The sequence below is a fragment of the Neovison vison genome, chromosome 4 (genome assembly GCF_020171115.1).
Source record: "Neovison vison isolate M4711 chromosome 4, ASM_NN_V1, whole genome shotgun sequence".
In the NCBI taxonomy this organism is placed as follows: Eukaryota; Metazoa; Chordata; class Mammalia; order Carnivora; family Mustelidae; genus Neogale; species Neogale vison.
This window is the reverse complement of record NC_058094.1, coordinates 188,763,866-188,786,358: the sequence shown is the minus strand read 5'-3', so window position 1 is coordinate 188,786,358 and position 22,493 is coordinate 188,763,866. Positions and strand designations below refer to the sequence as shown.

Sequence of the window (22,493 nt, the reverse complement as noted above, 5' to 3'; positions counted from 1 at the left end):
GGCAATCTCTGATGCCCAACTCCCAGTGGGGAGTTTTTGCTGCATGCCCAGGGCATTTATTCTGGGGCTGCTGTCTGAGTTAGCTCGCCCTAGGTCTCCAGCCCCGAGGACTGATTCTGGTGTTCCTGGGACCCACGGTGAGCTCGACCTCATTTCTGCGCCCCGCTTTCTCCCGACCAAGTTTGAGCTGCAGGGCACCCGTACCTCCAGAGAGGGAGGGAAGCTTCCCTCACCTTTCTCTGTGGACCTCCAGAGAGTTTTGTTCTCTCTTTCCGAGCACCGAGAAGTCATAGAGTTAACCTCCCTTTCAGAGACACTCAGACACGCAGTTTGGATCCCATTTCCAAGACTTGCTTTCTTAAAAAATAACGCAACGAGAGCCTGAAAGAAGAATTTCCAGGTAAGGAAATGGGTCATAAAACTCTGATCCACCCCTTGGATACTCTCGGCCCAGTTCTCCTCTCCAACCCCCCAACAACGCCCCCCCCCCCCAACAACCGCCTCCTATCCTGGTGTATCATTCGAGCATTCAGTTTCGAGGATGGGGTGAGCAGAATGTTGGAGAGGGTTTGGAAGGGAGATGCTCAAGGTTCCCTGAATTCCCACCACCTTCCTGCTTCATGCATTTATCACCGGAACCCTGGCTACGATATTTACAACCTTGAACAAATACATTGTTTTTCTATAATGTTTAAAGTAGAGCGTTCATCAACTTTGGAATAAAAAACTATCGACAACATATTTAAAGTTGGTTCTTGTATACATACTTTTGATGGTTAATGGGGTCCATCTCAGTGGGGATGCCATTCCCACTCATTGCAGTTTGGAAGTCCGAAGTCTTCTCTTTAGTCCTATGTAAAGGAGACAGAGTTTGGAGCTCCCAGGTACTTCCTGACCTTCCCAGAACTCAGTCATCATTTGAATTTTCACGTATTGACTGTAACCACAGCAGTCAGAGTGATCTGGATCCAAAGCTGGCTCTGCTACTTCCTTTCCATGAGTACAGGGACACCCTGAATCTTCTCTTTTGTCCTCTGTGAACAGGGATGACAGTCGTGCCTGAAAGGGTGGAGAATTAAATGAGATAATACTGATCCCATTAATGCTAATTGTCTTTCTTCTTTTCTTCTTCATTATGACTCCTTTATGTGTGTAAGTTTTCCTGGGCTCTTTGTTTAGTCTCCATATTCCTAAAGGGCAGAAGCTGCCCCTTTTCTTTTTGTATCCTATGACCACACTGAACCTTACCTGACCCTGTGGGAAAACAGGAAATAACCAATTACTGTGAGTAACCATTGTTTCCCATTTGGCTGGGATCAGACTCATGGATGCCCCCTTGTGGGTCACGGCCAGCTGTAACAAGACCAGACATAGACCCTCCAATTCCCTTTCTTTGCCTCATAAACGTTAGCTAAACTACTGTGTCCCCACTGATCAACTGGGAGTACAATGCTCGTTAAACCAATTTTAGTCAAGATTCTGTTCTTTCCCAGGCTGAACTTCAGCCTCTCTGAGCCAGATTACAACCCCTCCTTACAAGCCCTCCTTCACTAGAATGGCCGGTCCCTCAAGAAAGCATTTTCCTTCTGCTATCAGACCGTACTCTTCCATTCATCCCTCTTCTCCATGCCTGCCTCTTTCCAGCCTCATAAACCTCGTTGAGTCCTACCCTTTCGGATGATTGCACATCTCCTGGTGGGAACAGTCTCCCTGTGATAATGGCCCTCTTATCCTTGTTGCAGTGGAGTCCTTCCCCTCTGGAACAATTCTTTCAAATGAAGTCTTTTCTTACCAGAGTCCAAACTGTATGCATGAAAAAATTCATGCTGCATTGAATTGAAGGGGTTATTGGTAGGAAGAAACAATCTCTTGAGCAATTGCTAAACCAAGTATACATTATATCAGGTGCTCTGGGAAAGCTCATGGTTTGGTCGGAGAGACCAGAAGATAGAACTCTCTGGGCTGAATCACAGAAAGAGTAAAATAATATGAAATCTGTGGGTGACACAGGCAGAGTGTGATTAGTCTCCAAGTGAGTAGTTAAGGAGAATTAAATTCCAAGTTCAGAGGAAGATCCCAGTTCTGAGGTTTAAGTTTGGCTCTTAGTGTTTTTATTACTTTGGATGAAGCATACAACTTTTCTTTATCCACCAGTGTGGAAAATGTTGACTAAGTGTGGGTTTAGGACAAAGGAAATTAACTTCCTCCAGTGGGATTTTGATCCTCGGATACCAGAAGGTGCCACTGCCTGCAGAGACTAAATTTCTCAAGGTTGAGGTGATAATAGACAGGCCACCTCCCATGCCCTGTGACTTCTCTCTCAAAGGAATGAGCTGACAGTCTAAACTTGCTGTCGATACAATGTTCCACACAGTATCTAAGTGAGATACATCAATGCACGCCTGGCTGTTTATTCTCTACTTGCCTCTTTTAGAATCTGTGAGAATGTGGATTGGTTAGATGAGTTTTAATCATGTAGGAGGTTGGAAAGGATACGGGGGAGAGAAAAGGGAGAATTCCACCAAATCTCTGTGCTGGGAGTTTGACATATGTCACAACATTTAATTCCCAGAATATTACTTTCAAGTGGGTGCACGTTTCTCCATTTTAAAGGTGCAGAGAGCTCCTGGTAAAGGAGAGCTTTTCAAGTAGAGACACCAAATTGGAACCAATCATTGACTCCCTACACTGGTTAATTTTCCTTTAGTTTTGGCTTGCATTCTGAGGGGGTGGTAAGGGCTCTGAATCATTACTATGAAATAATAGTATCCTCTGAGGGGAAATTGCTTTGAAAGCAGAGAGAAATCCTTGGGATCCTAGAGAAAAGATAAATGCAGTATTACCTCTGGTAATTGCTTGCTCTAATAGGTGCAAGAGGTTATACATGTTATAATGACTAAGAGATATTATCCCTAAAGAAAAGGAATGCAGTGTTCTACTTTAAAGAGGACACCAGAGGAAATGGGATTTAGCGGTCTAAAGTTTAAGGGTTGTATTTTTCTAATTATATCAACAAAACTTTCCTACTCTAAATACTAACCTGAAATGCAAATATAGAAATTATATGATCTGCTAATGTATTCCTTAGTTCCCCAGTGAGATCATACTATGCATTCTGCTTACGGTTCTGCTTTTTAATTTCACACATTTGGGGCTTTTATGTCAATAAATATAATGGCTATTTCCCTGTAATGCTAATATGTGATGTTCCCATGATTTTCTGCGTTCCTTCTCATAATAACTGAGTTTTCAGTTGTGTCTGATTTTTCAGAAACTGTGCACTGAGCAATCATCTTTGAGTACTTTTTTTCTGATTTTCCCCCAGAAGATTTTCTTGTGGTATTTTTGCTACTGCTTCTTTGATCTATTTCTTTTTCTGTCTTAATTTTGCTGTTCTTTATCTGAACACTTGGATTAAATGCTTTACATTTATTTTCATTCTTTCATGTTTAAAGCAATGACTTTTCCTCTGAATATGCTTTTAGCTATGTCATATGGATTCTGAGGCATATTATTCTTATCTTCATATATATCAAATAATATATATTCTATATATTGAATATATTCATATATTCCTTATTTTTTACAATACATGTAATATGCACTCTGATTTCTGTTTGGACCAAAGAATTATTGTGAGTGACTTCCAAATGTTGGTATTTCTGTTCAATCTAATGTACTTTAAATTTTTATTTATTTGTTGAATTATAATTTGAAGATAAAATCTATATTTTGAAATATTTAAATATTTTCATTTAATCGATTTTTGAAAAACAAGTCCATGAAATTCTATTTATAAGACACTTAAATATAGATACACATGAACATACTCATATGCCTGCATGTCAAAGTACCCTCTTTAATTCTACTGTATTCTTTAGAACCTTCATTTTCTTACCTAATGGTTCTATTTGAGTTTTCAAAGATTCAGAGAAGCTTGCTTATGTTTCTCATTCTAATTGAAATTCTCTAAGTTTCTCTTTGTAGTTCCTATAGCATTTCCTTCATTCAATTTCATGTATTATTGTTACAGAAAAATTTATGACACATACTCATGTTGGATTATATCATTCAACAAAGGGATTCTCTGTCACATTTTTTTAAAATTTATTTTTTATTTATTTTCAGCATAACAGTATTCATTATTTTTGCACCACATCCAGTGCTCCATGCAATCCGTGCCCTCTATAATACCTACCACCTGGTACCCCGACCTCCCACTCCCCGCCCCTTCAAACCCCTCAGATTGTTTTTCAGAGTTCACAGTCTCTCATGGTTCACCTCCCCTTCCAATTTCCCACAACTCCCTTCTGTCACATTTTTTTTTTTTGAAGTTTGTGGCAAATATATTTTAATTGCATATTAGTTCTTAGAAAATGTTCCCTTTGTTTGGTAACTATCCGATACAAAGTATTTTTTTTCAATTTATTTATTTTTAGAAAAACAGTATTCATTATTTTTTCACCACACCCAGTGCTCCATGCAATCCGTGCCCTCTATAATACCCACCACCTGGTACCCCAACCTCCCACCCCCCCGCCACTTCAAACCCCTCAGATTGTTTTTCAGAGTCCATAGTCTCTCGTGGTTCACCTCCCTATCCAATTTACCCCAACTCCCTTCTCCTCTCTAGCACCCCTTGTCCTCCATGCTATTTGTTATTCTGTCACATTTAATTTTTTTTTTTTTTTGCACATTGGATTTTGGTTTTATACTGATTTTATGATATTGTATAAGTGAAGAATTGCTTTTGGGCACAGGAAACAAGGATCTGAAGACTAGTTGAAAACAGGATGGACTTTTGTTTGTTTTGTTTGTTTTCCCTCTCAAGTAACAATCAAGAGGTTCCAGGATGTCATTGGTGACCCAGGCCCATTGTACATTCCTGCTTTAGTGTCCTTGATGAATTGCTTCTATCCTTAAGGTCAACATCTCGTTGTAAGATGGACATTCCAGTTTTATCGTGTTGGCATCCCAGCCAGTGGAAGGGAGCAAGTGGGGAAAGCAAAAGGGTGCTCAGCACTTTTAAAAGAAGCTTCCCTAGAAAACTCCCCCAGTGTCTTCCACTCCTGTTTCTTTGATTCGCTGGCTTCTCCTGTTTGCAAGAGAAACTGGGAATATTGTCATGCCCCGTAACATGAGGGTTCTTGCACAAGGGGCCGTGCTATTCTTCTCTGTATTGTTCCAATTTTAGTATATGCGCCATGGCAAGCACAAAATGAGGGTTCTTTAAGTTAGTCAATTAAGCATGGAGATTGAGTTGGCAGATATCGGTCCCTGACACATTGGCCTTTTTGCTTTTCCGTTAATATCCTTTGCATATCTACTCTTGTCCTTTTTTCCTTGTGTTTTTTATTTATTTTTTATTTTTTTATTTTTTAAAGATTTTATTTATTTATCAGAGAGAGAGAGAGGGAGAGAGAGTGAGCACAGGCAGACAGAATGGCAGGCAGAGGCAGAGGGAGAAGCAGGCTCCCCGCTGAGCAAGGAGCCCGATGTGGGACTCGATCCCAGGATGCTGGGACCATGACCTGAGCCGAAGGCAGCTGCTTAACCAACTGAGCCACCCAGGCGTCCTTTTCCTTGTGTTTTTTAGTCTTTGGCTTTAAGTCATCTGTAAATAAGTTTATTTATTTGTTTAGGTTTTATTTATATATTTTTTGTGTAATGTTATAGTGTCTTTCCTTTTTTTTTTTTAAGATTTTTAAAAAATTATTTATTTATTTGACAGAGAACAAAAGTAGGCAGAGAGGCAGGCAGAGAGAGAAGAGGAAGCAGGCTCTCTGCGGAGCAGAGAGCCTGATGCAGGGCTCGATCCCAGGACCCTGGGATCATGACCTGAGCCGAAGAGGCTTTAATCCACTGAGCCACCCAGGCGTCCCTCTTTCCTTTATTGAGAGAGTAGTTTAACCACTTGTAATTATTGTTAAACATTTTATGTTCGGTCTCTTAATACACTTTCTGACTCTCACCTCTATTTTCCATCCTTTTCTATTGTTTTCAGTGTTTTCTTTAGTTTTTATGCTATCTTTTCTTTTTTTAATAATCTTTTTAAGGTTTTCTTTAGTTGTTTTTTTTCTATAATGTGAAAGACGTACAAGTTTTTTCTTCTGCTAATATATACCTTTTGTATCTTCAAATAATTTAATTAAAGCTTTGTTAATTTATCAACACTGGAAATGAGACATCATTGATTCAGTTCCCTCTGTGAAAAATAGGAAACGGTTGCACGTACATTCCCTTTCACTTTCTTCTACCCACTTCTTCATAAAATTCTTAACTGATATGCATTGAAATTGCTGATGCAGTAGAGAAGTTAAATATGGTGATAGTTTTTCAAGAAATCAAATATGCACATTTTGTCCAGACACCATATTTTCTGGATCGATTTATATATAATTTTATTTTTAAAATGGATTTGTTGCCCGCTGTCAGTCCTTCTCTGTCTTCCTTTTGTATCTGTGAGGTCTTCATTTTGATTTATCCCACCATTAGTTGAAGAATGTCTTCAAGTAATTGCTTGGGTATTTGCTGCCCAACACTTTGTATATTTTTAAGAACAGCTTTTTATTGTTTTCCTACATTAATTACAACTTGTCTGTATATAAATTGTTTTATGCCATTAAATGTTGTGGAGAATAAGTCTAGGACATTATTTACTTACTAAATTAAGTACTTGTTGCTTTTTAAATGATTGCTTCTACTCAATGCTACATGTAGACTTCTTCATTTATCTTTGAAATGCAGGATTTTGGGGGTACCTGGGTGGGCTCAGTGGGTTAAAGCCTGTGCCTTCCGCTCAGGTCATGATCCCAAGGCTCTCTGCTCAGCAGGGAGTCTGCTTCCCTTCCTCTCTCTCTGACTGCCTCTCTGCCTACTTATGATCTCTGTCTGTCAAATAAATAAAATCTCTAAAAAAAAAAAAAAGAAATGCAGGATTTCTTGGAATGACCACTTTTCACTAATTTTGACTTGATATGATAAACACTTTAGCTCTACAGAGTTGTTATAACAAAATGGTTAAGAAGAAAGACTTTAGAGACTTATATGACTATAAGTTTTGGTTCTGCAGCTTACCAGCTATGGTCTTAGGCTCAAAGTAAGGTCATCATGTAATTTGCTGTCCACATTTCTGGCACTTTTGAGGATGGAATGTTGCCTAAAGTAATTTATATTAGTTTATCGAGGTACCACTGGAGTGGAATCAGCATTGTCCTAGGCAAGCTGGGAATATGCAGTCATCTTTTTCTAAGGATCATCTGTAAAATGGGCACAATTATAGTGCGTGCTTCTTAGGATTGTGATATCAAACAAGATGCTGTGTGTGAGGTCCTCCGTGCAGCTGCAGGGACATTTTTATCTAGTATCTTGTTAGCAATGGTGCCATTTATATTTAAAATTCTCCTCTGCTAAGAGAAAATGTAGATAATAGCCTTTAACTTTGTTTTATGCTGTTCTCTCCTACATCCCTCAGAACACTATTATCTTTTCTTTGGTCCTTGTTTTATGTCATCCACATCTATCTATCATCTATTATCTGATCACACTAATCTCTTTCTCCTTTTCTTCTGCATTGACCGTACTGTTTTCAATCCCATTCTGATCATCATTAAACTGCTTTTGGATCTTCATTATTTTTTAGTCTTTCTAATAGCATTTACAATAATGTAATGGCATTGTTAATTCCTTGAATTATTTCTTTAGCACTACCACCTTCCTTTTAATTTAAGCCTCTCTTTTTATGCTATCATTTCATTTTTTTTAATGTCCAGTTAGGCTCAGATTCTCTCTCTGTAAAAAAGGATATAGTATCAGCTTTATAGGATTATTTAATGATAAAACAATGTAAAGCACTTAGAATAGCATTTGGCATATAATAGTAAACAATATATTTAATTAATATTTTTATAGAGCTCATGCATTGTTGAAAAAAATTACTGCAGCTTTTTTTTCTATTTCCTTAAAGTAATTTTTTCAGAGTACTAATCTTTATTTTTGCCTGTTTGTTTTTTTCAGAACTTTATTTTTATTGATTTATTTTGAGGGGGGGAGATGGGGGTGATAGAGAAGGGAAGAGGGAGAGGGAGAGAGAGAATCTTAAGCAGGCTCAAGGCCTAGTGCAAAGCCTGATGCCAGGCTCAATCTCATGACCCTGAGACCATGACCTAAGCCAAAATCTAGAGTCCAATGCTTAATCAACTAAGACACCCAGATGCCCCTTTTTTCCCAGAACTTTAAAACTAAATCCACATTGTGTCTTTCTAAACAGTTTTATTGTTTACCATAAAATTCACCTATTTGAAGTATATAATTAAATTGACTCTTGTTAATTTATAGAGTTGTGGAAACATCACCATTATCTCAATTATTGTAGCTTTGTAGTAAGTGTTGAAGATATGTGGTGTTAGTCCTCCAACTTGTTCTCTTTCAATACTATGTTGGCTATTCTGAATCATTTACCTTTCCATATAAACTTTAGAATTGGTTTGTTAGTATCGACAAAATGACTTCCTGGCTTTTGATTGGGATTGTATGGAATCTATAGATCAAGATGGGAAGAATGGATATCATGACAATATTGAGTTCTGATCCATAAAAATGGAATATGTCTTCGTTTATTTAGTGCTTCTTTGATTTAATTCAAAGTTTTGTAGTTTTCTTCAAATATTATATATTTTGCAGCTTTTATTAGATTTATATCTAAGCATTAATGGGGGGCTGTGTAAATAGTATATTTTAATTTCAAATTTCACTTGACATTGCTGGTGTTGTCTATTAATTCTAAAGGAATTGTCTATTATTTTGCCAATATGGTAGTGAGAGGGCAGAAATATGGACAGTTATCTCTGGAGCTTATCTTTCTGCACATGTTCTCATATTTTTAACTATTTTATCTGATACCAAGTTATGAGAGTATCCTAATAAAAGGATGATCCTTAAAGATACAGACTTCTCTTTTAATTCAGAATGAATCACCCTCATTTGTGAGAATTTGAGTTAGAGACAGTGGTTTTCAAGTTTGGATAGACTTTGAACCCTCTCGGGAGCCTTATGTATATATAACCTATGCCTGTGATCCACTTCCAGACCTTGTTATAATAGTCTGGGGTACAGCAATAGGGACTTTTAAAAGTTTTCTAGATGATTCTAATACGTAGTCAAAGTTGAGAAACACTGAGTTAAAAAAAAAAAAAAAGTTGTTCCTGCGGATTCTGTATGTTGAGGATAGATAACCCAACTCCTACACAGTTAGCTGGCAAATAACTTGGTGCTTGTCTGTCCTGTAGTATGAAGTCATGGGCACACAACCTCAGGTTGTTGAGTCTGTGTGGGCAGGGGTGCTCACTCTAGTCAGAGGGAGAAGACACGGCAATTAAGCCACTGTCTTCTTAGAAACTCTCTGAGACAGGCTGAAAAAGGGTACTAAGCCTCTCAACATTTTCCTACGTGCAGTGGGTATATGGACAGGAAGTAATGCCATTTTATCTACATTGGCCCCCTTTTCTCTACTTACTTTCCATAGTACTGTCTCGATGGTTCTCAAACATTCATGTGTTTCAGAGTCACCTCTGAAACAAAGAGTTAACAAAGAATAGAGCAGGGATGCCTGGGTGGTTGAGTTGGTTGAACTTCTGACTCTTGATCTGGGCTCAGGTCATGATCCTGGGCTCCCCTGCTGCAGGCTCCATGCTCAGTGGCGAGTCCACTTCTCTTCTTCTAACTCTCCTGCTGCCCCTCCTCTCATGTGCTCCCTCTCTAAAATAAATAAATAAATCTTTAAAAAAAAAAAGGACCAGAGAGACTCAGATACATTAAGTAGGTAAAGCCCTGGGCCTCTCTATTTTACAAGTCTCTCAGATGATACTGATGTAAATCAAAGTTCAAGAGTCACTGCCCTGAGGCATTTTCTTGGCAACTTGAATTAGTTACAGTCTCAGGGAGGAGATTTGTGTGCTGTTTTTTGATGCACATTCTGCTGTGATTACATTTAGTAGAAATTTCTTGAGTTGCTATCATTCTACTTTACTTGATTTTTGTCTGGAAGGCATTAGACATATAAACGCTAAGCAAAATCAAAGGCATAATAATATGGGGCAGCACTTCCTGCATACCTAAGACTTTATTCATGTAGTTGGTTCCTGCGGAAGAGTCTGGAGATGCTATGATTACATACTGTTTTGTAAAAAACCACTGCCTCCAGATTCACTGCCTACGTTGTGAATGAGGAATTTGGATAGGACATAGCATGAATGGTTTGTTACTACTTGGTGATATCTGAGGTCTCCATAGGAGGTCTTGAAAACTTTGGGTAATGTAAATGGCATCAGGTCATAATATTTTAGAGACCTTTACTCTCACATATTTGGCACTTGAGCTGGGGTGACTCTAATGCTGATCTCAGTGGGGAATGGTGACCAGAGTACCTACACATAGTCTGTCCATATGGTTTGGGCTTCCTCAAAGCACAGCAACCCTAGGATAACTGAACATCTTACATGGCTCAGGGATCCAAAAGTGAGTATTCCTGTAAGTAAGGTACAACTATGTGACCTTCTGTGACCCAACCTTCAAAATCGCATAGCATCATCTCTACCATACCATCCTCTCCAAGTTAAAACAACTGCAAACCCAGTTAGATTCAGAGATGAACGCAGACCCTATCTCTTTACAAAATGCTTTGTGCTTTAAAACCCCCACAAGAGGGAAAGCAGTTTGTCATGGGTAACCTGGACGGGTTAAACTTCAGTGCAGAATTCTCTTAATTATTTGATAAATAACCCATCTTACTGTAAATAATACTTAAGTCTCATGTGCATGATTCAGTTCCAACTTCTATAGTCTTAGCATTCATGGGTCATTTTTTGTTTTTAAATGTTATCATGGACTCAAGGCTTACTTACACATTAATCTTATTCTAGTGGACCATAATTATTATTTTTCTGGTCATCTTTTTGCTGTTTGAATGCTCTGTTGTATAAACATCTCATGTCTACTACTTATTTGCCACTATACTGTCTCCAGAACGTCTGAATAGATCACCATCTCCAACCACAAAATGTCCCACACCCATCTTATTTTCCCATCCCCAGATCTAGCACCCATACCCACAGGGGAACTGTCATTCCCTTTAGGGAGAAAGTATAAAGATTGAGTGCAAGGTCTAATTCTGGATGGAATGATGCCAGGCATATCTGAATAATTTCAGTTTCAGAGTAAATGTTTTTCAAAGTCTTCAGTTCATGTCAATGATTTCAATTTTTATTTTTATATATTTATCAAATATAAGAGCTTCTTAGTCCACTATTTTCTCTTATCTGAACTGCCAGCTTTTCTTCCTTTCCCTTTTCTCACATATGGTGAATTTATACCAGAATCAAAACATTATACTCTACATTATCACACTAAACTCTGTTTTAAATTATAATGCTGAAAGAGTCCTAGAAATACTGATATTAAGGTACATTTGGTAAAAACAAAATTAATAAACCCAATCTCTTCTCACCTAAATAAGAGAAGATTCATTGCTGTAGGCTTACTTCATGCTGTTACTCAAGTATCTTATATATGTCAGCAGAAAAGGAGGTTCTGTCATTCCTGAGACCACCTAGCCTTCCCCAAGAACATCATTTTCCGCCTGACATTTGATCTGTAGAATGCATCCAAGGGAGAAAAAAGAGATATTAACACTCTGAAGGGAGAGTGATAAGGGGATGTATAGTCCCTGATCTCAGTAACTCCAACCAGCTACAAAGTTTCTGTGCTACTAGTGAACCAGTACTCAACATTTCCTTTGGCAATACATTCACTGGATCATATGAGGAGATCAGACTGCTGCCCCAATTCCTAACAATCAAGGTGGTGAAGTCAGCTATTGGCTGGATGTGGGAAATCTGAGGAAGTCTTAGATGGCTGTCCTAACCCTAGTTAGTGTAACATCAGAATGGGGAGGTAATAGTGAGTTAGGATTATGTCTCACCCAAGGGATAAGGAGTCTAGGATAACAATAGATTCTTATTCTTTTGTGCTGTGCTATTCTTGGTTATTTGTTTGGCTGAAAACCAAAGCTATTGTCCTATTTTCAAAGACAAGGCAAATGACAGGTAAGAAATCAATGTCCATGTATGTTTGATTAGGGTAAGAGTGGTACAAAAGTATTTGAAATGGTCCTTAAGTATTCCTTACTGCCTCCTAGCTCATTGCTGTGTCTCCTCAGTAGTCTTTTCTACCTTGTTTTCAAACTACATCCCCAGAATTCAGACCTATGCCATATACTTTAATGTTTACTCCTGCTTGGTTTTGTTCCTCCAAACTCCCATTCATTTCCTGACCTTGCTCTATCTCTATCTTGGCTTTGGATCCTGAATTAGGTTTTGTGAATCTGCCTGCACATCATTTTCCTTGCAATGTTCTCTGGACCAGGATGGTTAATGAATTCACAGTGGAGCAGAAGCTGGGGCAACAGCCTGGGGGGTTCAAGTTGTCTTTTTCCTTCACTCCCTATCTAGCTGTTAATATGTGCTACAGTGATGGTACAGGCCTCTCCCTGAAAGCAGCAGCTTTCAGCCACTGGCACAGACTCAGGGCCCCAGATATGGTGTAGAAAAAGTACCCGATGAAGGGGAAGAGTCAAGGAAGATGGGTCCCACCTCAGGTTGTCCCCAACTTGAGGTGGGGCCCATACAAATATGACAAGGAGAATGTGGGATATGATAGGGGTTCAGGAAGTAATCTTTATACTTTTTATGTTACCTAGGGCAGAAATGGAGGGTCCATAGTAAAACCTAATAACACATTAATTTTACCTTTTCGGGACATTGATATGATAGCTTCTCAAACATACACATACGCACCTAAATATAAAAAGGGGATATATAATTTTAAGAAATATGGGTTTTATTATTTTTAAGATTTTATTTATTTATTTATTTGACAGATCACAAGTAGGCAGAGAAGCAGGCAGAGAGAGAGAGAGAGAGAGAGGAGGAAGCAGGCTCCCTGCCGAGCAGAGAGCCCGATGCGGGGCTCGATCCCAGGACCCTGGGATCATGATCTGAGCCAAAGGCAGAGGCTTTAACCCACTGAGACACCCAGGCGCCCCGAAATATGGGCTTTAAATGAAAATGTTTAACTTGCTATAATTCCCGAAGAGTAACTCAGAGGCTATGGCTTTCTTTCCTCTTCATAGAAATGAAACCAGCCCTTAGAAGGCTTTGCAGTATGTGGCTCAAAGTGCAATGACACAATCCGTTCTTTTCATCCACTTTCCCTGTAAGACTGAAACAATTATGTGCGGATTTCAAGGGAATTTTTCTGAAGTTTCCAAAAACTTCTTCCCAGATACCCACTGCCTTTTATTTTTACTACTTTTTTTCTTTGTTGAGAATTGAATAGCGCCCCATAAAAAAATAAGATAATAGCCTCAGGGACATGGGGAAATTTTTGTTATATCTTATTTGCTTAAATGTACATGCATTTTCTGGATGTGAGGAATGTGGCTTTAGCCCTCTAGCCTACTTCCACATCACCTCTGTCAGAGTCTCCCCAACTCAGGCCTTCAATTAGTATTCATAGACTATGTTATGTGGTCCTCTTCACCTCCTCCACCTACCTGCTATTTACACCTGTTCAGTAGGCGAGATGCACCTGTGCCCCCTCCTCAGTGCTTTTTGAAACTATTTTAATTTCCATCATCACAATTCTTGTTCAGGCCACTATCATTTCTTGAAACCATCTGATACAGCGTCCTTGCTCCTCAGTCTTGGTTTTGAGTTTCATATCCTTCATCTTAGCCCCATAGCATCTGTCTTATCTCTGCCATCATATTACAGAGACTATATTGTCCCCTTTTCTATTCCCTGGGCTTGACGATGAGATTGGCCCGCTTTCGGCACAGAGTGAGCATCAGTTGCATGAGTACTGATGAAGCCATCTCTAGCTGTTCAAGTGTAGATCACGACTGGTTACCTGAGGGTTTCAGGTCTACTGGTCCTGTCTTTATTTATGGAGGCCAATGGGTATAGCCAAAGCCACAATGAATTCAATTGACTTAAAGATGAAGTCACCATGGTTGTTAACCTTAGCATACATGTGTTGTGCTTAAACTCAGAATATGGTAAAACTTATAACATGAAAGAATGGACGAAGGGAGAAAATGGGTATTTGTTGTATTTCTTGTATAGCCCAGTCGATCTCTTTTTATCTTCAGATAAGTGTGTTGCGGTAGACATCAGCCTTCCAATTTGACAAATGAGGAAATTGAGGAAAGAGTAATAGACCCAGAAGGGTGTGGACCTAGGATTTAAGCCAGGCTGTCTGATCACACACCCGCAGTTATGTTGATGTCCTGCAGGGGACCAAGTGTCTCCTCTACACTCACCTTGCTTGGATCTCACTTGGCTCATGAATTGAATATTCTCTTTTTGGGAGCTTCAGAACTTCAAATGGCATAAAGAGCCATTCCCAGGAAGCCAAGAAGCCTGTCTGCCAATAATGAAACATTACTTAGGATGGGTAGGTACCCCCAGGAAGCTGGTATCAAAGGCAAACCCAATTGAGTGATGTGGCTTCTTGTGACCAAGGTCCGTTCTTGAGCATGGCAGTGCTTTGTGGTGGGGACTGGAAAGGCTGAGGAAACCATCTTCCTCCGGCGGGCTTGACCTGCTCGTTGTGGTTGTGCAATATAATCCACGCTTAAAATGTCTTAGCCTGTGGGATTTCTCCACTGGAGATTGTCAGATTAGGTCTTTTCTTTTGGGTCAGTCAGATGCGATGGTGATAGGGCAGCCTGCTCCTGGGGGCTATTTGGGGAAATTGCTGTTAGCTTAGATAGATGAGCTCTGACATCATATTCCAGTGATGTCAAATTGTCTGTAAATTTGTAATACCAACTCCAATGGGAAAAATGAAACTTTGTTATACAAATCACTTAGTTTATTAAATACTACTAGAGGGATTAAAAACCACCTTTGTCTTTACATTAAAAAAAAAACAAAAAAACAAAAAAACAAAACCTATGGGGCACCTGGGTGGCTCAGTGAGTTAAGCCTCTGCCTTTGGCTCAGGTCATGACCCCAGGGTCCTGGGATCAAGCCCCACATTGGGCTCTCTGCTCTGCTCTCTCATCCTCTATCAAATAAATAAATAAAATCTTAAAAAAAAATAAAAACCCAGTCTTTCTCTTTCAGGGTAATTAAACAGTGTCTCTGAGTTGTTCTCTTTCCACTTATTTTTCCCATGCCATCACTTTCTCAGTCTGCTGGGGGATTGTGAATCCCTGACTGCATTCCAGCTCTTAATTCTCAGCTGTTCTTTGAGCCCCTCAGAAACTTTCTGAGTCTCTTCCAAGGCCTGAGATAGGTGATCTCATTATGCCATGCATAATTAGGTCTTACTAATCTTTAGCAGTCTACCTTTTTTTGGTATGAGGCAATTGAGATGACTCTCCTGAATGGGTTCCAGACAAGGAGCGTGGAACAGGTCTTTCTGCATTAGGTCCCCAAGCCTATTCTATCCAACCATCTAATAATGGGTCAAATCTGTAAGAAAGGGCCGTCAGGATTCAGACCCCCAACATTAGCATCTATTGTGCTGCTATTTCCAGTCCTCTGTAGAAAATCTTATCTTCTCTGTGTGCAGTGAGGAAACAATCATTAGGTAGAATTCTCCTGCCTTACTATATAGATTGTAGGCTATGGGTCCAACCAAAATTTTCTCAAGAATCTATGTAACAATGAAAAGCCAAGGCTTCCTGTGGGTTGTTTGCTTCTATTGCTTCACAAAAATGTCACTCAGAGTCTCAGAGACTTACCTGTACTGTTTAGACTGTATCTGTTTCATCAAAGAGGGCAGAACTTGTAGAAAGTCATTGCTATTACCCATTTGATGGTGTACTGGTTTTAGGATGTCATGGGCTGCAAGGAGCAGAAGACTCAACTCATGGAAGATTGAGCCAGGAAGATGAAATGTTTATACCACAGAAGGCCGGGTCTGGGCACTATCACACTGAGTCTGGTCGCTCATCAAGGCCATAGGACACTCAGACTCTCTTGATCCTTTATACCATTCTATCATGTTGCCACTGTCTCCCTTCCTGGTGATGGGATGGTGCCCAGATCCCTCATCATCATAGCTTCACATGGCAGGGTCCAAAGCAGAAAGAAAGGATGGTGGAGGAGAGTGTTCTTCTCTGCCTCTCTTTTCTGAGAAGAATATATTTTCATGATACACAAGAAAGTACTGACAGTTACCTTTTTACGTCTTATTGGCAAGAACAAGAACATATGGCAACCCCTAGGTCTAAAATGAGTCCCTGGATTTTAAGGACTTAATAGTGGGAGGCAGCAAGGAAGAAAAGTGCTGGAAATGACTTCAGAGTAGCTGAGTTGGGTGACAGCAATAAGAAAGCCCAAGGAAGGGGCACCTGGGTGGCTCAGTGGGATCAAGCCCTCCATCGGGCTGTCTGCTCAGTGGGGAGCCTGCTTCCTGCTCTCTCTCTGCCTGCCTCTCCTCCTGCTTATAATCTCTGTCTGTCAAATAAATAAATGAAATCTTAAAAAAAAAAAAAAAGCCCAAGGAAGAAGCAACCTCTTAACACTGTCAACACATTCCCCTTCCTTATGTCCAACCTGGACATGTTCTCCACTCGCTACACTTGCTACCTTCCCCATACCCACTGAGGATAACACAAATGGATCATGGCACTTAGGCCCAGTGTGCCTTAGTATATCCTTAATTTTTCCATAAAACTGTAGTACAATGAGAAATTGACCAGTTAGTTTTAAAGGTAAAATCTAGATTTCATTTTGGAAAATTTTGAGAAACATTTCACTCTGGCTTTAGTTTGAATCTTTAATTTGAATCTCCAATTCACTTCTTAACAGCTGTCTACCATAGGCAAGTCAGATGTCTCAGTTTTGGTTTCTTCCTAAATAAAATAAAGGCAGTGAGGCATATACCAGCTTTTGTAAGGATTATATACAAGTGTATATTTAGAGCACCTGGAACATCATGGGTGCTCAGTCAACGTGTGCATTAACATCAAATGATTAGAGCAGTTGGTGTGCTCCCAGGATCGAGAGAAAAGAAGATACTAGAAAGGAAGGCTAACTCACAGAAACACTGCCGACTGTGTATGCACCTTGGGGAAGAATTAGGGATAACTGAGAGGTAAGATGGCATCCTGGCTACAGGGACAACGAGAGAAAAGTTGTGGAGATAAGGATTAGAAAGTAAGATTAGGATAGGGGTGGCAGCGTCAGGCTGTGTAAGGGGGAAAAGATTAAAAACTAAATGCTGGAAGATTTTGTAGGATCCTGAGTGACAGGATAAGGAATTTAAGCTTGACTTTAGGAAGAAGAGAGGAACTCACGATTTTTCATCAAGGAAATGGTATGTTATTATCCTGATTTACTTGATAGAACTTTTCTTTCCTTATTACCATTATATTTAAAGATAGGATTTTAATTGATAGTTGGTTAAAAAAAACAGATGTTGATTGGCTTGTTCTCAGGAGCACCTTTTGCTCTATGTCAAGATACTGCTAATGTTGGTTTTTAAGTTTAGATTGTTGGGTGATACAAAGAAACGGATTATTACAAAAGTATAAAACAAAACAGGGCATCCTCCTATGTAAGCTTGGCTGTATTTTTGTGCTTATTTTTTTGTCTATAATTTGAATCTAGTATTGTTATTGGAATTGACCTATATTTGGAGGACTCTGGAGCCAGAGTCGCAAATCCTGGCTCTGTCACTCTTTGCTGTGTGATCTCGAGAAGTTATTTAAATGATCTGTGACTCAGTTTCTTAATATGTAAAGCAGAGGCAATAATAGTACTAACTTTTACATATATAAAGTACTCAAGAGTAGATAGTGTGTGGTATAGTAGGTGCTCAGTACATACTATTAGTAGTGATTGTTCAGATTATCTGTGACCTGGTCATCATCCCAGCCATGTATTTAAAGCTTTGAGGAGGCAGTTGCCATTTCAAGAAGCCTTAAGTAGACAAAGAAAACATAACTACAACTGTTCTTTTCTTTTAACTTTTGAATTATGTAAATTGCTTCTTTGTTGAAGATTTCTTGACTCAAGCTTCTTAGAAGCCAAAAGGATAATCTATCTCCAAAATGTAGTTAATGTTCTCTTTCTCTTTTAAATTCTAGACCTGATTAGAGACCTCATTCCCCAACTGGCTCACTTGTGAGAATCCCCCAAAACTGAAGTGATGGATGAAATATAGCTCTTCCTACATGTATGCTCTAGTAGTCTGTTAGCATAGTGAATGGATGATCAACACTATTTCCATGTGTGAAAGATCCACTCTGCTCCCCTGCCCATCCTTTTCCACAGTGGAAAGGGTTCTAGGGGCCAGACAGTACAACTTCCAGATGAAGAGGACTCCATGCTTCCAATACGATTGTGAAAACACAAGGTACCCTTTCAATTCCTAAATGTTTTAAGTTAGATATAATTAGATATAATAAATAAATAGGTAATATATATTTGACTTTTTCTCTCCCCAAAAGATATTTTCATTATAATGAGCACCTTGAGTCAATAGGAATCTAGAGAATGGTCACAAATGGTTAATGATGGAGGTCCCATTACAAGAAAATTACAAGGAAACTGAAAAACAATGAGGCGATTAATGAATTCTTATCCAGGCAACATATGGTCTTTAACTACAACAGATACATGAGTATGTTCTATGTTTATAAATTTCTAATTTTTCAAAATATCCTAAGCAGCTCGAATTAATTATTGGCATGTGTTACTTCTTAAAACACATTCCATATTTTGAGTCATAAAATAAAATTAATTTTTTTCACTTGAAGTTTTAACTGACGTGGATAATCAGATGTCAGCTGTGCAGAGAAACTAATTTCATCCAAATTATGGGTAAATGACATTCTAAGTCAGTGGTGTTTTTTTCCTGGAAAAGTCTCGCCTCTCTTACTTTCCACACCATTCCATTGTGTCCTGATCTAATGTATGACAACACATTAGTTCCTCCATCTCTTAACTTCCTAAAGAACAGTGTGCAGCCAAGATAGGAAATGCCTGGTACGAGACTCATACTTAGTTCACACTTAAAATTTCCTCACTCACTCCCTATATTTGTCAGTGATGATGACAATATCATGCACTCAAATGCTATTCAATTGTCTTGTAGCAAAATGCTTTTTAGAGCACTTTCACATTTATTACTTCACTTAATTTTTACATCAACTCTAGAACAAGGAGGGCAATAATATTATGACCATTTTTATAAACAGTGTAAGAAATATGTAGTATTTTCACAAAATTACCAAGTTCTTAAGGCTGGAGCTCACAAAGGTACTCAGGCCTCCTAACCCTCAGCACACAGTGTTTTCCAGAGTATCCAGTATTTCCTCAGTAGAAATAATTTGAGTTTTGATACTGCACACACTTCAGTTGGAATTCTCTCTCGTAACTAGCTAGGTGAATGGAACTGGAAGTGAACGGCTTTCAAGTCTCCTTGACCTTCAGTTTCCTTTTTAGCACAATAGAAATAATAATGTAGAACTAATGGTCACAGTTCCCACCACATCCTAAATTTTTAATAAGTAACTGTAGCAAGGATGCTATTGGGTGCATAACAGGTGCTCCGTAAATGCACACTTTTTTTCTTTCTAGCCAGATCACATCAAGTTTTGTTGCAAGTGAGACTGTTGCTAAATGAGGATTGATGGAGCAAAAAATATTTTCCACTTTGGAAAAGGTAGGATGGGCAGAGGAGCAGAGTGGATCTTTCACACATGGAAATAGTGTGTGAAATAGTGTGAATATGCTAACAGACTACTAGAGCATACATGTAGGAAGAGCTATATTTCATCCATCACTTCAGTTTTGGGGGATTCTCACAAGTGAGCCAGTTGGGGAATGAGGTCTCTAATCAGGTCTAGAATTTAAAAGAGAAAGAGAACATTAACTACATTTTGGAGATAGATTATCCTTTTGGCTTCTAAGAAGCTTGAGTCAAGAAATCTTCAACAAAGAAGCAATTTACATAATTCAAAAGTTAAAAGAAAAGAACAGTTGTAGTTATGTTTTCTTTGTCTACTTAAGGCTTCTTGAAATGGCAACTGCCTCCTCAAAGCTTTAAATACATGGCTGGGATGATGACCAGGTCACAGATACTTCCAGTCCCATTGGTAGGATGATTGCAGTAGCAGCATCATGAAGTGTGTCACGAATATCATCAGCCTCCAGGCTTCAGGGCTATGGGGTCTTTCACAGGGAACTCCATGGACTGATGGAGAACTGTTCATTATGTGACTCCGAGGACAGCCAAGGAAACAACGGAGGCTCCTCAGTGGAACTAGTGTGTCATTTCCTTTAACTTCCTTCCACATGCTTAGATTTTTGCAGTATTCTGGTACCATCCTCCAGTGTCTTTGAGGCTGAGTTCCCATTATTTTCCTTTCCATTCTTTGATTTTTTTTTTTCTATACCCCCCAGACAGACAGAATGTAACAATCTCCTTTATACAACTGGAAGCAAGATAAGTTTTCCCTGAGATCTGAGGGGAGGAGAAAACAGAACATCAACTCAATATACAATTATGAAAAGACAAATTGTCATGCTTTTTCAATTTTGCATAAATTTTGTATAAATGTTGTAGCATATTTAGAAGGTCCCTAAAAGGTTACAGAAAGAGGGACTCAGGCAGTGTGGTTGCACTCAAGAAGAATCAGGGGTGTCTTGGGCACGTGAATTACTTGGAGAACCATACAAGACATATCTAAACCCAACAACAGGCTCGTGTAGTGACCATGAATTCCATAATTAAAGCCAATACTCTGCTAAGGGCTTTACGGGGTACCATTTCATTTTATCTTAACGACAACTGTGTGAGGTAGATATTAGAAGGGAACTGATGACCAGAGGGATTAAATAATTTATCCATGGTTGCGTGAGTAATCATGGAGAGGCAGGATTCACAGCCAGCTTTGCCTGACAGAAGAGTTCCTTTTGTGAACAACATGGTGTGATGCCTGAGCTCTGCACAGATGTTGCCTTCTCCTATCCCTCCCCTTTCTTTGCTTGTTGTGGTCTCCTGGACGATATGCTTGGGGAAGCCAGGGGCCACATATCTCTTCTTTCAAGTGCATCCCAGCATTAGGAACAGTGCTTACTCTAGAGCAGAAACCTCATGGTATTGGTTGAATGAATGAATGAATGAATGAAAATGAATATCTCAGCTTCCTTGAAGTCTTTGAATAGAAAAGTATTTCAGAAGGGTTGAGCTCTGACTATGAAGACGACTTAGGAATTCTTCAATTAATTTCAAGTGTATTTCTCTTTTACATATGCTCTTGAGTGATAGTTAATGAAAATCCCTGTCTGGATAAACTTAAACAACTTTTTAAAGAACTATAAACATTTTCCAAGTTATAAGAAAGTTTCCTGTGTGGTTTCATCAACAGTTTTTTCTTCCTGGTACATACAATAGTATTTCTTCTAATCAACTGGTTCCTGGAGTCTATGACTTTCACATAGTAGGCAGGATGATTTTTTAAAAACTCTTAAATTAACTGTTTCCCACCTCCCATTCATCCTCCCTAAGTGGCTTCTCTTCGCACTTAGAGTGAATGGAGAGGCTTTCCATGAATTATGCCGCCCTGGGTAGTTCTGCTCCTGCTCTGATCTCATTCCCCATGTGATCCACTTGAGCCACCTTCTTTCCAGCACCACTGGCCTTTCTGTTTCGCCAGATGGGCTTTTACTTCAGCACCTCTGCTCTCTCTTCCCTCCACCTGCAACTGCTTCTTTCATAGATGTTCCTCAGACTCCTACTATTCTGATCTCTGTCAAACTGCTCCTTTCTCAGAGTCCTTTTTGATCACTCTCCACACCCCTGCCTCACCCTGTCTTCTCACATGAGTGCATTTCTCTCTGTAGAACTCGTTATTCTCTTATTCCAAGTGTGCACTACCTGCCTCACTCCTGCCTTTCCCTCCCACACCTGCTGAAATGGAAATGAGATTTGGTCTGCTTGGCTCACGAGGGGATCTCCAGTATCTAGGGCAATGTCCAACACAGGAAGTTTTGAATAAACTCTCATTGAACTAGTTAGCCAATGGATGAGGGGATGGAAGGATAGGCTTTCCCCAAGGCCAGCACATGTCCGTGGGAATGCACGACACAAGGGTGGGGTACTACAGGTCACTGTACTGTTGGAAGGGGATATCATTTAAGAGGCCAGAGTGTGGATATACTTTATACCTGAGAGCAGGTTCTCACGGTCAACATTCAGAAATCCAAACTCATTATCTAGTTCAATGGGCACTAATAATAGGAGGCGAGACTTTAAAAAATCCTGCATAGATTGCCAGACGGGGATGGTAAAGAGATGCAAGGGCTTCTTAGCACCAGGAAGCCCAAAGCTTGTTCCTCATGAGTACTGCAGAGTTAGAGAAAGCCATTCTGTCTTGCTATTTTACTCCTATAATTTTTTCCCCAAGCCTATTA

The 22,493-nt window shown here is 39.4% G+C and overlaps 1 pseudogene; it reads right to left on the bottom strand.

The window, feature by feature from the left end:
- Positions 1 to 5,114: 5,114 nt before the first annotated feature.
- On the bottom strand, positions 5,115 to 5,215 carry LOC122905765 (annotated as a pseudogene).
- Positions 5,216 to 22,493: the final 17,278 nt, after the last annotated feature.